At 40.7% G+C, this 18,302-nt stretch overlaps 1 protein-coding gene and 1 long non-coding RNA gene across 2 annotated transcripts in view; one reads left to right on the plus strand and one right to left on the minus strand.

The window, feature by feature from the left end:
• Positions 1-18,302, plus strand: part of MYO16 (myosin XVI) — a 2,830,569-nt gene that overhangs the window by 145,255 nt on the left and 2,667,012 nt on the right. The gene's annotated exons all lie outside the window — the stretch shown is intronic.
• Positions 1-18,302, minus strand: part of LOC144771952 (uncharacterized) — a 54,546-nt gene that overhangs the window by 36,034 nt on the left and 210 nt on the right. The gene's annotated exons all lie outside the window — the stretch shown is intronic.

Raw genomic sequence — 18,302 nt, forward strand, 5'->3', positions numbered from 1 at the left:
CACAGTACAACAAGTGCCAATTGTTACTAACCCCTTTGAAAGGTTGGACATTAAAGTTATTAAACAAGTTCAGTAGATATACAACTTACATGACCTTCTACAATTCGGCTTTCATAACCTACACTCCACAAAGATTGTCCTCTCTCATGCCTCTAATTTCATGGGCACTGCTCATAAAAATAGCCTTTCATCTATCCTCATTCTCCTTGACCTGTCCACTGATTTTGCTGCAGTTAATCTCATGAACTTGGTTAACCTCCTCACACCACATGGCAATTCCTTCTTATACTTCCTTCATTTTTTGGGGTACTTGGAATTCTCTGTGCTGACCTATATGTTTGGATAGTCTCTAAAAGTTCCATCCTGGTTTCTCTGCTTTTTTCATCGTGCATGACCTTCCTAGAGACAACCATCTCCCCTATTAGTTTCAGATGTAGAGTTGGGGGTGATAAGATAAGAGTATCTTATCACCCCCAACTCCAAATATAAATCAAGAAAAGTCTGAAAGCCATACACCACTGTATAGATCTAAGATCTCTTATACTTCAACTGTGAGATTGTCCACTAAACCGCTTTTTCAAACCCTATACCTATGTCCCTGAAGATCACAATTTCAGGTAACACTGAAGACTATTCAACCTGAGGCTGTAACTAGAGTGATACATTTCCACAATGGCTATAACTAGCAGTCAATTTGTGCACACCCAGGTACTCTTTCTCCTCCTGTAACAAAGTAGCCTCACGTATCATTTTTTTACCTCCTACGCAATTACATCATCTTGCACTATCATTGAGAGATAGGGTAGATATCAGTCAGCATCATAACCAATTCAAGCTACTCACCTTGGTTTTTAAAGCAATCTGTAGCCTAACCCTACCACCTCTCTTTCACTTGCTGTTCTCTTAGTTGAACACTGCGATATTCTGGACTAATCCCTCAATAGATATTGTGTTGTAAGACAGACATCCAAGTTTAATTGAAGTCTTCTTTGAGAAAGCTCACCTGTGCAAATTTAAAAAGGGGACATGCAGTAAGTGGTAATAGATGGTAAGGCCTTCACCTGTTACTTGGACACCGAACTTTAAAGAACACAGCGTTATGCATCAATGAAGTACAGTTAGGGGAATGCCTGGGTTCCTTGCAGTGACCCTTCAAACACTTCCTGGTGTCTCTGGTACTTAGCTACAAGCAAAGTATATAAAATCATTTGGACACTTGCCTTCATTTCTTGTTTCCAATTACTTAGTTTGTACTGTGTCTTATATGTGAGAGATAACATGCCTGTGGCTTCCAGCATCTGGCAAAATCTGTGTGAATCCTTGTGGGCTTTGACAAATTGCTGTTGTTTCCTTGCAATGTGAAAAGCTGGATTCTATTTTCAAATGAAAAGCAACACTTATGGGCCAATTCTGAATGATTAAGAATAGGAGTGGCAGTTAGCACACCCAGTAAATACAACTACATTAGGGTGGGGTTATTTAACGGGTGAAGTAAACACTTCCTATATTAATTGTTTCCATGGAAACTGAGGTATACAATGCAGATAAATATCAGCAGGGCTATAAAAACCTCCAAGTAGAGCATTATTGGCCCTTAAGGACCGTACAAGTGATAATAGTCACACAATCAAAGAAAAAAAGGGGGTAGTGCTTCACCTCCTAGAGTTCTACTGCTAATGAACCCTGAACAATTGAAACACAATCCAAACCACCATAGAGAGCCTCTAGCGTGTCACACAAGTAATTAATGCGTCATTGTATCTAGTATTTCACACAGTTCATCAGAGTGGATGATTCTTCTTTCAGTCCATTTAAACACTGGAGCCATAATGTTGAATCCCAACAAATCGTGTAAGAAATCATGCCTCGTAATTGCCACAAAATCTCCCGCACCAGGAGGTTTTGTGATGATTACGCATTGTATTTTTTAATACAATTTCTTAGGGCCCACTTGGGAAATACCAGCCATGTGGTCCTCAGCTCTGCTGGTCAACATGCACTATGTAGGACGGAGAATGAGATAGGTTGAAGAAAATACATATCCCTGATGAAGTCCTCTTATGGACGAAAGACGCTGGCCAGGCTTGATTTTGATGTTTGGAGCATTAAACAAAATCTTTGGGATTCAACATTATGGCTTCGGTGTTTTAATTGGCTGATAGAAGAATCATCCACTTTGATGAACTGTGTGAAATACTAAATAAAATGACGCAATAAATACATGTTCAATCCTCGAGATTTTGCTAGCATAATAACAATGTTGCATCAGTCCAGTCTTTAATAAAGACTGATCAACGAAAAGCAAGCTTTTAAAACAACTAAGCTTTAATTGTTTTAATCTGAGCTATGGTTCCTTCCAATATTTCCTCTATCTGCAAAACAAGTTAGATATTATTGCTCCTTTCTGCATACATTATTTCAAATAAGCATCTTGAAATGTTTTTAAAAATTCTAAGTATTGTTTATTAAAAACTGTGAAAGTGATTTAGTGATTGGTTCAGTGCAAATTATATTAACTTTCCAATCAGTACATAACTTTCTTTTCTATCACCAATGTAAGTAATCATTATAGGATTATCTTACCCATAGAGGCTCAGGAAGTATCTTACCTACGGAGGTTCACAACTCGTCTCGGCCTCCCACCTTCAGCTTTTAGCAGCATACCAATTAATAGAAAACACAGAGGTTTTCTCCGTGAGTCATGAGAACAGAATTTTGTGGTTTATTGAGATCTTGATCAATTTATTAGACTGCATATCTGTAAACATCAGAAGTGGTGGGTGCAGGCAATTTGTTATGTTAAAGGGAAGAGTTGCTTTGATCCAGCCTGTAAGCAAATGAAATGATTAGTGAGATGGACAACCAAACAAGCCAGGCTCCGCCCAGCAGTTGGTTTAAACCAGGAGTGGGCCAGGCTTAGTGTCAATACAGAGAACTGATGAAAGTTCAAATAGTCTCTTTCAGTCATGGATAAAAAAAAAATCCCCTTCTGTCGTAGCAGATGATTGTTCAATCGAGGAATTAACAAGTGTTCTGGACAAAAGTAAATGAATTTAGCGTCCCTAATGGTGGCACTCTAATATGTATGATTCCTGAGGATACATGGGCAGCGTATTTGGCTGATCTGTATGGTAGTCTTACCATTTCAGTCAGGCCTAAATTTAATGCTGTTAAGAAACTCCCACCTACCTGGTTCTCAGTAAAAGAGGTTAGAGCAGTAATTGATCGTATTCTGCTTTCAAAAGCCGCAGGTCCAGTCAATATCCCGGCAGTGATAATGAAATGTAATATGGACTAGTGGGCAAGGAATTACTCTCTCCTGTTCAGCTTGATAGCTTCAATAGGACACTATAACCGTCATGGAAGGGGTCAATAGTAAAACCCATATTAACAAGCATTTACAATGCAATGGTTTCGCCTTTGGACAACTTTGAGTTATTGGCATTGTATATGGCAAAAATTTGTATTTCTGTTTTGAAAACAGATAAGTAAATGGCATTGTTATTTACATTGCCATTTTTTTTTTGCAGTCACTTTGCACTCTCTATGCACTCTGCATTCTGTATGCACTCTGTAATATTGAAATTAAACATATTCAAAGAGAAGGATAAAACAAAAGCCGAAAATAATCCAAACACGCTATTGCAAGAGGCGTTTTTTTTTAAAGGTAGACTAAATTACTTACTGTTTTCCCCGAAAAGCTTTAGTCCGCTGGCTCGAAGTATACCTGCTGGGCTCGCTCCAAGAAATGATTCCGACGGTTGCCTTACTCCTTTAAATACTGTAAAAAGAAAAACTAACAGTTACTTAATTAAATAACAAAAGCGGTCAACTCTTTGTACTAAAGAACAGCGTGTAGGTGTGATGTTGCTGAGGATGTTGCTGTCTCGCCGTATGTAAATTGCAGATAGGAGACTGCCTGTAATAATGAAAGGACTGTGGATGTTGTGGCTTGTTAGAATCGTTTGCAGCGATGTGCGACATCAGCCTATCTTGAATAACAAAGCATGGTGTCCGACAAGTTGGAGCCATGTCACTTATGGTCTGCAAAAAAAGGGAAAAAAAGAACGTGCTGCTGAGTGGAATTGTAGAAATTTACAACAGAAACACGAGTTTACAGAATGTAACATTTTTGAAACACAGAAAGTACACAACATGCGCAATCTGTATAAAGTAAACATAAAAGTACACTAAAGTATGAAATCTACCAAAATGGTTTACCCGACATTACACAGCATCCATAGTTACCATTAGACACGATCCTGAAAACAGTAGCTCACATGAAACGGGCAAACCTAGAAATAGATAAACATACAAATGCAATTACTGGCACCACGGCTAAAGCGTCCAACCCAAAAACAAAATGGCTTACCTGCGCCGGGCCTTGCACCTCTGCCAAAGCGCCTAACACGGGCAAACATACAAATGAAACAGACAAAAGATTACAAGCGAAAAAGAAGAAACCTACAAAGGAAAACGAAAAAATACATTAGGAGCTAAAACGGCAACATAGGTAAAATTTCAAAAGAAATACACATTTATAAACGAAAAGCTCCTTACCTGATTGCGTCGTGGAATAGCTTACACGAAAAGCTGCCCCACCCAGAACGTACCATGAAAACCACTTTCGTCAAAAGAGCAATTTAAGTTACCGATCCAAAGAAATGTCACCCCCCCACAAAAATAACATAACAGTACATCCGACAATTAAACTTAGAAAGTTAAAGCACATTTGTCAACAAAATGCTCCTTACCTGATTGCTAACGGAACTCACGAGCCAAGCACATAACAACTCACACGACACTGCCGAACCTAGAAAGGAAACAGAAAATATACATTAGAAGCTAAAACCGCCATAGGTAAACGTTCAAAGAAAATACACATAACAGCTCACACGACACTGCCGAACCTAAAATGAAACAGAAAATATACATTAGGAGCTAAAACGGCAACATAGGTAAACGTTCAAAGAAAATACACATTTATTAACGAAAAGCTCTTTACCTGATTGCGTCGTGGAATAGCTTACCGGAAAAGCTGCCCCACCCAGAACGTTCCATCAAAAGCACTTTCGTCAAAAATGCAATTTAAATTACCGATCCAAAGAAATGTCACCCCCCCCACAAAAATAATATAACAGTACAGCCGACAATGAAACTTAAAAAAGTTAAAGTACATTTTTCGTCAAAAAAGCAATTTAAACTTACCAGAGAAGCGCGCCCAACCCAGAACGTACCATGAGAAGCACTTTCGTCAAAAAAGCAATTTAAGTTACCGATCATAAGAAACGTCACCCCTCCCCACAAAAAGTAACATAACAGCACAGCCGACAATTAAAGGTGAAAGCACATTTGGGCAACATAAGTAAACGTTCAAAGGAAATACACATTTATTAACTAAAAGCTCTTTACCTGATTGCGTCGTGGAATAGCTTACACGAAAAGCTGCCCCACCCAGAACGTACAATGAAAAGCACTTTCGTCAAAAAAGCAATTTAAGTTACAGATCCAAAGAAAAGTCACCCCCCCCACAAAAATAACATAACAGTACATCCGACAATTAAACTTAGAAAGTTAAAGCACATTTGTCAACAAAATCCTCCTTACCTGATTGCTAACGGAACTCACGAGCCAAGCACATAACAGCTCACACGACACTGCCGAACCTAAAAAGAAACAGAAAATATACATTAGGAGCTAAAACGGCAACATAGGTAAACGTTAAAAGAAAATACACATAACAGCTCACACGACACTGCCGAACCTAAAAGGAAACAGAAAATATACATTAGGAGCTAAAACGGCAATATAGGTAAACGTTCAAAGAAAATACACATAACAGCTCACACGACACTGCCGAACATAAAAGGAAACAGAAAATATACATTAGGAGCTAAAACGGCAACATAGGTAAACGTTCAAAGGAAATACACATTTATTAAAGAAAAGCTCTTTACCTGATTGCGTCGTGGAATAGCTTACCGGAAAAGCTGCCCCACCCAGAACGTTCCATCAAAAGCACTTTCGTCAAAAATGCAATTTAAATTACCGATCCAAAGAAATGTCACCCCCCCCCCCCCACAAAAATAACATAACAGTACAGCCAACAATTAAACTTAAAAAAGTTAAAGTACATTTTTCGGCACAAAAGCAATTTAAACTTACAGGAAAAGCTGCCCCACCCAGAACGTACCATCAAAAGCACTTTCGTCAAAAAAGCAATTTAAGTTACCGATCCAAAGAAATGTCACCCCTCCCCACAAAAAGTAACATAACAGCACAGCCGACAATTAAAGGTGAAAGCACATTTGGGCAACATAAGTAAACGTTCAAAGGAAATACACATTTATTTACGAAAAGCTCCTTACCTGATTGCGTCGTGGAATAGCTTACACGAAAAGCTGCCCCACCCAGAACGTACAATGAAAAGCACTTTCGTCAAAAAAGCAATTTAAGTTACAGATCCAAAGAAAAGTCACCCCCCCCACAAAAATAACATAACAGTACATCCGACAATTAAACTTAGAAAGTTAAAGCACATTTGTCAACAAAATCCTCCTTACCTGATTGCTAACGGAACTCACGAGGCAAGCACATAACAGCTCACACGACACTGCCGAACCTAAAAAGAAACAGAAAATATACATTAGGAGCTAAAACGGCAACATAGGTAAACGTTAAAAGAAAATACACATAACAGCTCACACGACACTGCCGAACCTAAAAGGAAACAGAAAATATACATTAGGAGCTAAAACGGCAACATAGGTAAACGTTCAAAGAAAATACACATTTAATAACGAAAAGCTCTTTACCTGATTGCGTCGTGGAATAGCTTACCGGAAAAGCTGCCCCACCCAGAACGTTCCATCAAAAGCACTTTCGTCAAAAATGCAATTTAAATTACCGATCCAAAGAAATGTCACCCCCCCCCCACAAAAATAACATAACAGTACAGCCGACAATGAAACTTAAAAAAGTTAAAGTACATTTTTCGTCAAAAAAGCAATTTAAACTTACCAGAGAAGCGCGCCCCACCCAGAACGTACCATGAGAAGCACTTTCGTCAAAAAAGCAATTTAAGTTACCGATCCAAAGAAATGTCACCCCTCCCCACAAAAAGTAACATAACAGCACAGCCGACAATTAAAGGTGAAAGCACATTTGGGCAACATAAGTAAACGTTCAAAGGAAATACACATTTATGAACGAAAAGCTCCTTACCTGATTGCGTCGTGGAATAGCTTACCGGAAAAGCTGCGCCACCCAGAACGTACAATGAAAAGCACTTTCGTCAAAAAAGCAATTTAAGTTACAGATCCAAAGAAATGTCACCCCCCCACAAAAATAACATAACAGTACATCCGACAAGTAAACTTAGAAAGTTAAAGCACATTTGTCAACAAAATGCTCCTTACCTGATTGCTAACGGAACTCACGAGCCAAGCACATAACAGCTCACACGACACTGCCGAACCTAGAAAGAAACAGAAAATATACATTAGGAGCTAAAACGGCAACATAGGTAAACGTTAAAAGAAAATACACATAACAGCTCACACGACACTGCCGAACCTAAAAGGAAACAGAAAATATACATTAGGAGCTAAAACGGCAACATAGGTAAACGTTCAAAGGAAATACACATTTATTAACGAAAAGCTCTTTACCTGATTGCGTCGTGGAATAGCTTACCGGAAAAGCTGCGCCACCCAGAACGTACAATGAAAAGCACTTTCGTCAAAAAAGCAATTTAAGTTACAGATCCAAAGAAAAGTCACCCCCCCCACAAAAATAACATAACAGTACATCCGACAAGTAAACTTAGAAAGTTAAAGCACATTTGTCAACAAAATCCTCCTTACCTGATTGCTAACGGAACTCACGAGCCAAGCACATAACAGCTCACACGACACTGCCGAACCTAGAAAGGAAACAGAAAATATACATTAGGAGTTAAAACGGCAACATAGGTAAACGTTCAAAGGAAATACACATAACAGCTCACACGACACTGCCGAACCTAAAAGGAAACAGAAAATATACATTAGGAGCTAAAACGGCAACATAGGTAAACGTTCAAAGAAAATACACATTTATTAACGAAAAGCTCCTTACCTGATTGCGTCGTGGAATAGCTTACCGGAAAAGCTGCGCCACCCAGAACCTACAATGAAAAGCACTTTCGTCAAAAAAGCAATTTAAGTTACCGATCCAAAGAAATGTCACCCCCCCACAAAAATAACATAACAGTACAGCCGACAATTAAACTTAAAAAAGTTAAAGTACATTTTTCGTCAAAAAAGCAATTTAAACTTACCGGAAAAGCTGTGCCACCCAGAACGTACCATGATAAGCACTTTCGTCAAAAAAGCAATTTAAGTTACCGATCCAAAGAAATGTCACCCCCCCACAAAAAAAAACATAACAGTACAGCCGACAATTAAACTTAGAAAGTTAAAGCACATTTGTCAACAAAATCCTCCTTACCTGATTGCTAACGGAACTCACGAGCCAAGCACATAACAGCTCACACGACACTGCCGAACCTAGAAAGGAAACAAAAAATATACATTAGGAGCTAAAACGGCAACATAGGTAAACGTTCAAAGAAAATACACATTTATTAACGAAAAGCTCTTTACCTGATTGCGTCGTGGAATAGCTTACCGGAAAAGCTGCGCCACCCAGAACCTACAATGAAAAGCACTTTCGTCAAAAAAGCTATTTAAGTTACCGATCCAAAGAAATGTCACCCCCTCACAAAAAAAAACATAACAGTACAGCCGACAATTAAACTTAGAAAGTTAAAGCACATTTGTCAACAAAATACTCCTTACCTGATTGCTAACGGAACTCACGAGCCAAGCACATAACAGCTCACACGACACTGCCGAACCTAGAAAGGAAACAGAAAATATACATTAGGAGCTAAAACGGCAACATAGGTAAACGTTAAAAAAAAATACACATTTATTAACGAAAAGCTCCTTACCTGATTGGAACTCGATTCTTGCAGCCAACTCCCAAAAAAAAACTTACCTAAAGAAGAAAACAGGCGGACTCCACAAAAAAAAATAACACACGCCCTCCGCCAAGATGACGAGCACAGAGGGGTGGAGAGGGAAAAAATCACGGGAACGCCCCCGAATCTGGTCCGAGATTGACAGACAGAGCCCTCTCCCAATGGCTAGCCTCCATTTATGGAGCTAGCCAATGGGAGAGGGGGGACGTTCCCGAGTTACTTATTGAAAGCTAAGGATTTCGCCTGCGCCGAAAAGCTGCGCAGAGCGCAGCCTTCGGCAGGCGAAACCCAAAAAGGTGGAATGGTTGGGATTCCTCACATTACAGACTGAGTAGCCTCTTGGACATCTCGGTTAAGGTTTTCTCAAAAGTTATTTTGTCATGGCTTGGGGATTGGGCCTCTGAACATAAAATAATATTGATTGAGCAAGGAGGAGTTAGGGAAAGACACTCAACCCCAGACATTGCTTTGCTCTCTTGGCCATTATTCGGAAGGCCCTGGAAGTGAACCAAAGGTAATTTTGTTGTTTCATTGACTTTGGCAAAGCCTTTGAATCAGTGAATAGGGAACTCCTATGGAGAAAACTTGTCGCCTGGAAGATCACAACAGACCTCTTTAGAGAATTACACACTTTCAGGTAGGCTATCTCAAAAAATGTCCATCAATGACCTTCAATAGGTGTGTGTATTAGCCCCCTTGCTTTTAGTTTATTTCTAGCAAACCTTCCAACATCTATTATTTAAGTGAAGGAATTTCTTCTAAAGTTGGTAATCAGCATATCTCATGACTGCTATTTGCAGATGATCTGGTTCCTCTGAATTACTTTCCAGTTGGTCTGCAGAGAAAACTAGAGTCCCATTAAGCATACTGGAAAAAGAACTTGTTGAAAATTAATCTGGAGAAGGCCAAGTTGTTGGTCTTTAGAAAAAACGGTAAAAAGCCTTAAACGGTACCTGTATGCTCGAGAGATGGAAATAGTGAATTCCTATAAATTCCTAGGCCTGTCGTTCAACAGGAATTTAAAACCAGACATGCTCATGGGTTGTATCAAGCAGAGGTCCATATTGCAACCTAGTTGCCTGATCAGATTCAATTGGAAATATGGAAGTTTGGCCCTTACTCCCTTACTGAAGGACTACAAAGGGAAATTAGCCCCTTGGGGCTGTATGGAGCTAAGGGACTTGCCATCGACCCTTCTTGTTTGGGATTGGTTGGAGGGGCAGTTCTTAAAAGGCTGCTGCCACTAGGTACCATGGCCCTGGGTAAGATGATGGAATTTATTCTGATTTTCTGGAACCTGTCAGGCATCTTACGATTTTTCAATATTCTTTTGGTGAAGAGTGAAGCCTCAAAGGTGTCCAAACTGTGTTGGTAGAGATCCAAGGCAGTGTAGGAAGGTGGACAAGGGTCGCAAGTAAAAGGTTATTGGATCTCAAAAAGAAGCATTCAGAGTGGGCTTGGTCCACTTTCCCTAGTAAACAAGCATTGAAAGAATCTGTGGGAAATGTTGCTGGGTCTCTTGGCTTGGCTTATATGAGAAAGAAGCCATCTATCAGCTTCTCACTAAACACACTTGGCCTTGACACGGTTTTCCCTTACCTGGGTCAGATACCTGATCCCAGATTGCAGAACAAAATCTTAAGATTGAGAGTGAGATGTAACCCAGTCTATTCATCTCACAACCGGTGTAATATGATCGGTGATGGTAATGGCTCTGCACATGCCCATTGAATGTAAAATGCTCTTTGTCAGATTTACTTATAGCCTGGGAATTTTACATTTCTAACCATATTAAGTTTTTAAGACCCTTGTTTTTAAAAAACAGAGTACCACAAATGTTGAAGGCGATAGAGTTGTTGTCTCAAATGGGCTACCTTGATGTGGCAGTAGAAATAGCACGCTTTATACATACTGTCAAACAAAGTTTCAAGGATGGGCTTCAGTAGGGCACAATGTTCGTGGGAGGGGCTGGCAGGTTTTGAGTCAATTTTGTACTGTACAGATGTTTTTATTGATTAAGAATGTTTTTATGAATAATTGTCCTCTGAAACTTCTTTTTCTGCTCGTTATAGGATTAGAGATTTTTTCCAACTAATAAAAACTTTTGCAGATTGCAGAGATCTCCATTTGGATCATACCAGGCCAGAATACCTCATCCTTGTCGGATTTTCATTAGCCTTTTGTTTTTTTATTACTATTCCTGTAATTAAAAAGGCAAGCAACAAGTAACAGAAAGTAAAGGCTAAAACAAGCTTCACCACTGCCGTTCAATCTGGCTTTGGTATATTGAAAGACTGTCTTCAAGCTTGAGGAATATTAAGAAGAGGCTTAACAGAAAGAGCATCAATTGAATTTGATTTCACACATGTAGTACATCTGCTGCTGCCCATTCAGTACCTGCCTTGCTTGTTAGAGCAGCAAGCTGACTATATTTCATTATGTAAAAAGCCATATGATTGGCACTATAGTGTTGTATGTGGGTTAGGAAGCCAGTGAAAACCCAGAATGGGATCTTAGAAGCTGGGAGCACCACGGGGTCCAAGAAGGGCGGGACAGGTCAAAATAGGGCCACGTGTGCAATGAAAAGTCCAGCTATGTAGGAGGACTGTGCAGGGTAGAGGGGCGTGACATTTTTTACACGTTTGATGAATATTTGTCAAATGGCACCACAGTAATTACATTCAGCATATCTGCATGTGTGGCTAATGCCAAGTTGGTTTTTTTGTGCAGTAGTTTTAAATAATTTGATTTAACCATAACAATTGCACAAATGGCTTTACATCTGTGCAGCAACAAATACTTATATTAACTACGTCTCCAGTAGGGGCTCAATTTGTTTCTTCTATGAATTCATTTTAGAATAGAATCTGAGAGACATTAATCACTGTTTCAGTCAGCCAGTGGTGATAGCATATAAGCTGAACTTCACATTGTAATAATAAATGGGTAAATCTATCAGTGTGCCTATTTATTAACAACATCCTTTATTCTGCCACATTTATTTCAGCTGAAGGATTATAGCCAGGGCTGTTGGCGCTAGGTCACAAAAACAGTTATAAGTAGAGACAGTAGTACTACAGGAGTAATAGTTTATTCCCTCTTACAAGTATTTGAAAGATGCCCCTGAAAAGTACAACTCCCTGTTAGTAAAAGTGAAAGAGGGCACAGATGTTTCTTTTTGCACTAATTTATATTATTATTCTCTAAATATTACACGTTATTCCCATATTAGATTATTCATGGGCAGTTCACAAAGGCATTATGTATAGTACTAAAGGTGTGTACTTCTTTATGTACTCCGAAACGTCTTTGCAGATAGGCCCTAGTAACTTGCATCATACCTGGTGTGAGACATTGCCTTGGTCTAACTCTTGCATTTGTGGCTTAGAAAGAAATACTATTGACTGAGATACAATTTACCTGAAGTTACACCCCTGGGGCCCTGTGAAGTGCAATAGTGTGGCTTGTGAGTTGTGACACATTCAGCCTCATTTGGCTTCTTCTACTGTAGCCATTTACAATCTGACATTTGTAGTTCTGTTTTTCCCATATAAATCCAGGCACAAATGTCCCAAAAGTGAACATGAAGTGCTGCTAGCAATAATATCAATCATATATATTTATTGTTTTCAGCATGAGCCTTGAATACTGAAATCAATAAAACAAACAAAAAAATAATATAGAAATTCTAAAAAATACCTTTATTTGATTATTACAGTCCTTAATCATTATAGCAAATACAGCTAATGTGGTTCAATACCAAATAATTAACAGCTCTCCCAAGTATTTTTTTTTAAAATAATTACTTGCATGACCTAAATATATAAAATCTAAAGTGTGCGGCCATGAAGCTACAAATCGCTTTACCTAATGTACAATCGAGTAAAATAAAATACTAGAAAAAAAACAAGACTCAAACACGCATACGTTAAAATCCTTTTAGCTTTCAATATTTCGACACTTGGATAGTGAACAGCAAATATAACAGTAATAATTGAAAGAGCTGTTGTGAACTATTGAGCTGAACTGCGTGGGGGCTAGGGGGGATGACGTGACAGTTGGGGCCTTCAATAATCTAGTTTAACCTGAATGCGTTGGTTTTCAAAACGCATTCCAGAAATTCAGGGCTATCAATAGGAAGTTACGTGGTCCGTAGCACATTACAGATGTGTTTACCGCTGATCCCACGCCAGACTAACAGATTCCTTCAAAAGGCAAGGTCAACGACAAACAAGCATTTGCAATGCAATCGGTCTCGCATTTACGAGACTTTCAGCTATTGTCCGGTGCCACACACAGCCTCACACTCACATATTACACACCTTCTCTTCTGGACTTTCATGTAACACCAAACGGAAATAGCACTCTACTTCTTATAGGAGGAGCGTGAATCGCAAGAGCCCTGCTGCCAGCATTGGTGCGTGCATTTTTGCAGCTCTCTCTCTTGTTACAACCAGAATAACGGGCCGTTCCAGAGAAATTGGGGTTTCTGCAGGAAACATCGGCGCATTCGTTGAGGGAGGGTCCGTTGTGCGCTGCTGGGGTTTTACTTTAGTGTTCCCGAGGCCGGTAGGAAATAAACGGGGTGGTGTAAATAAAAGCAATTTAAAGGTAAAGGGATTCTCCGTTGAAGCTACATTCACACAGAATCCCACAGGAGCTTCTATGGCACGCGCCTCGCTGGTAACTCTGGACCTTAGCGCTGGTAGACTGACAACACATGTGTGCAGATCATTACACATCATCGATTGCAGGGTTGGATTGGCATAAAAAAAAGTGGCCCAAATGTGCATATTGCCTTTCGGCAAAACACTGCTTATGCGGTTTTTTTAAGGGGGGGGGGGGGGGTTACCGTTTAAAAAAATGCACGGATTAGTTTACACTGGTGAAACACACCTGAAAATAAGTGAGGCCAATTATGCTCAGGCCCCTGCCCCCATTCAATATGCATACCTCAATGCACCAGCACAGCGAGAGAAAGGGAGTGACAGCTATGCCTGCTGCTAAAAGGGAGGTAATTGACGCCCATCTACCTCCAGAAAGGCCACTCAGGCACCCCTTGGGCCGCTGGCAGCATGGAAAAACGCAGAAACTGACCAAATCGGTCCCTAGGCTGCAAAAAAAAAAGCAGCCCACACTGCAACTCGGACACCTGCACCTCGGGCACTGCCCAAGTGCCCTCAATACCAATCCGACGCTGGTCAATTGCTTTAAACTAAGTGTAAGTGTGTAGTGCAGTCTCTGAATACTTAAATCATGCTTAATTAATGCAGTGTTTAAAATGGCGCACAATATTTTGACTCAATTATAATCACAACTAAAGTGACGAATTATGTTAAGTCCGAGTGGCGTTGCAACAGGGTAGTGTGCCCTAATGCAAGTATGCCAAATGTCTCCTGGTCCGCAGGTAAGTAAGACAGTCTTAATTGTGGAGCAGGTACACACCACTTGCTGCACTAATTACACCATGCCCAAGGTTACACACGTTGCTCTAAAAAGAGGCAGCAAATTAAGCACTGCATTTATTTCAGAATTGGGAGTCAACAGACTGGGAGAACCCAGATTATAGGCGCCACTCGCCCACTTGTATTACGACAAATGTAGATCAAAGAATAAATAGCCAAGCCTGGTCTCTATAGACAACTGCACATCCTGTACAATAGTGCACAATCCACAGGCACAAAACAGTATTTAATTTATATTGAATAATCTGAAGACATGCCAATGTCTTCCCTCTGCTGCTCTTTGGAATCTCTTTTATTATCTACACCGAGACTACTTGACATCATCAATTAAACTCTTTATCCTTGTGGCATGCTAGGTACATAGTGAATGCAAGTATGTATGTATGTATGCAAGTGTATGTGAGGGTGGGAGAAATTCTGTGTGCCTGTGAGTGTGAGCGTGTGTATATGTTAAAGTGTGCACGTCTGTGTCTGTGTGTATGTATGTATGCATCAGGGGCGCAACTAGGTCTTCATTTCGGGGGGGGGCTAACATGGCAAAAGAAGGGGCCTGGCTAATGTTAATCAATGGGGCGGAGCTAAAATGGCAGATAATCAGGATCGGTTAATGCCCCCTCACACCTTAAAACCCATACCCGCCCTGAACTCTAAAATTACCCCCGGCACCCCAAAACCCATACCCATCCTGATCCCTAAAATTATCCCCCCCTGGCACCCCAAAACCCATACTCACCCCACACCCTAAAATTACCCCCTGGCACCCCAAAACCCATTACCACCCTGAACCCTAAAATCACCCCCCTGGAGCCCCAAAGCCCATACCCGCCCTGAACCCTTAAATTACCCCTGGCACCCCAAAACCCATACCCACCCTGAACCCTAAAATGACCCCTGGCACCCCAAAACCCATACCCGCAGTGATCCCTAAAATTACACCCTTGCCCCCCAAAACCCATACTCACCCTGAATCTTAAAATTACCCCTGACACACCAAAACACATACCCACGCTGAACCCTAACATTAACCCCCTCACACCCTAAAACCCATACCCGCCCTGAACCCTTAAATTACCCCTGGCACCCCAAAACCCATACCGATCCCTAAAATTATCCACCCGGCACCCCAAGACCCATACCCACCCCACACCCTAAAATTACCCCCTGGCACCCCAAAACCCAAGTATTTGTGTATGGGAGGGTGGGAGGAATTCTGTGTGCCTATGAGTATCGGTGTGTGTATACGTATAAGCGTGTGCATCCCTGTCTGTGTGTAATTGTGTGCGCCCGCGAGTTTAAGTCCTTGCTAGTTCGCGCGGGTCAGTCAGTTTTCGGCTGTGTGCGGATAGATGGGTGGCTGTCTTTCTGTTAAATTGAATGAGAAACATACATTTGCGTAGAAACAATCAGAGAAATGCAAACATGTACACTGATGGCACGTTGGCTGATAGGACGTGATAACGCTGCAATTCGAGTTTGTGGGGTCACGCTGTGGTCAGTGTGGGTGGCAGAGCTGAGTGTGGTGTTGCCGGTATGGTAGGGCAGTAGGATGCACACATGTAGCAGTAGGAGATGAGTCACAAAGCAGCAAAGGGCGTCCCACGTTACCTGAGCTCAGGGTCACGTGGGTCAGCAGTCACCCATTTGGTGCTAGAAGACAAACGGCCAGATCCAGCCTGGTGCAGGCTGGGATGAGCAGCAGAGATGGTCGCACATGAAGCTCCGGACCCTAGGAGTCCGAGGGTGTGCTGAGAGAGGGCAGTGTTTACTCTGCGCACAGCATCAAAATTACATACCAACTTCTCCAAAATCTGCATAAGGGAAACATACATGCACATGCATCAAACATGCCATTTGCGATTCCTTATTATCGAAAAATAAGGATTCGCTAATAAGGAAGCGCAAATGCCTATGCATGTAAGAATCGCTGACAAAATAGCGATTCCTACAAATTCCCTAATTGCGACTCGCAAATTGCAACTCGCAATTAAGGAATGGCTCCCTATTCATTCCTATGGGCCTACAGGCCCTTAGGAATGAATGGGAGATTGCATCCGCAATTTACAAAAACCAATAGGTACTCGCAAATTGCGCATGCAACTTCACGGGTGCAGGGGTGTCAACATGACACCCTGTTGCACCCCTGAAATAGTGATGCACACCCAATTGCGCACACACATGCCCCAAGGGCATGTGTGTGTGTAATATGAAACTTTGAAAAATGCACTAAAGTGCATTTTTCAAAGTATTTTGCAAATTACCATCAAGTTCAACTTCATCGTAATTTGCGCCCCCTATTAGCGAAATCGCTATTCTAAAGTGGTTCTTGCATTGCATTTAAGGAATCGCAAATTGCAATTCCTTAAATGCAATCACAATTTGGGAAATCGCAAATAATTGCAAATTCTCAAATACGAGTGCCTTGAACCTTAATGCTGGATATCAAGCTAAGGGGAATGATTCAGTTAAGGTAGACAGAGGCCAGAATCTAAGATCAAATATTTCAACAGCAGTGTTTCCTCTGACACCATAAATCACACTAAATGTTCGATCACAGATGTCCCTTTTATTGACTCTGTGGTTTCATACTAAATGCTTCTTTTTTCCATCAAAAAACCTTTTAACATTTAAATGTCCCTTCACTAAGTACACAGAGATCTCATCAATATTTCGTAGTGAGCATCACAGTTGTACACAACACATATATACAGTTCATGAATTTACTGGACAACAAAAAACATTATTGAAACATTAAAACACAGAAAAAAACGATTATAGGTTTGATTTTCCCATACATCGAATGTATTTTGATTCACTTCAAACATTGCTGTGAGTTACTACACTTGTGTCTGGGGAATCGCCTATGTCTATATGTTTTCCCCAAATCATTTGGTGTCCTACTTTTTTCATGCCAGAACTGAATCCCACTTTGTTCTAGGCACTCTCTATATTTAAGGTCCTGATAGGGGTCAGAGACTATTATGCAACTTGTCAGTGTGAGTCCGAACATCCCGGCTCTACTAGCTAAATCAAACAGCGTCCCTTGGTGTCTTCTTTAGCTCTGGACCGCTAAATGATGCCAATGCGTTTCGACCTTATAGATGTGGGACCATCACTTTATACAAAGGGCTTCATCAGGGCGGGATAGAATTGGGGTAGGACATCGTTGAATCTGTGTGGGGGATAATAATATATCTGTTTTTAGTCTATAAACTTTAAAGGTTAAAATGGTGTGTAACCTGGATCATTCGTACCTTACGTACCAGCTTCGGTTGCAGAATGCAATTGCTGTAGATTTTCGACTTGTTTCAAATGAAATTAAAAGGACAATTAATTTGTCTGGTTGTTGACTCTGGTATGTCCGAACTGCTATCAGTTCTCTTTGTCACAAACCTACCGATATTGCTTGTGAGTATCGTAGCAAATCGTCTGTTTTTATCTTCTATGGCATGTCTGGACTTGTTGGGTACTCGTGCAGCTAATGAGAAAAATGTGGCACTGTGTTACCCTATTGGCTAGATAAGGGTGGTCAGATATAAGGCTTGAACGTGTCTTTTAAAGGAAAATGGTGTGAAATATTTCAAAAATACCGTGTACACCCAACGAGGCAAGGTGTATTCTCATGCTCTATGGATGGACATGTGCAATATTGACCATGCTTATGTCGTGGTTTCAAAAGAAATATCGAATGGTGCCCCGTGATCTTTATAGTTACGCCAGACTCGAGTGTAATGTGCATCGTTCTTGGGTACTGGGAATAACATGCAGGCATTCGAAAAGGCATGGTGTCCGTCTATTAGCTATATCTGTTGTGG

This window comes from Lissotriton helveticus, chromosome 8 (assembly GCF_964261635.1).
Source record: "Lissotriton helveticus chromosome 8, aLisHel1.1, whole genome shotgun sequence".
NCBI lineage: Eukaryota > Metazoa > Chordata > Amphibia > Caudata > Salamandridae > Lissotriton > Lissotriton helveticus.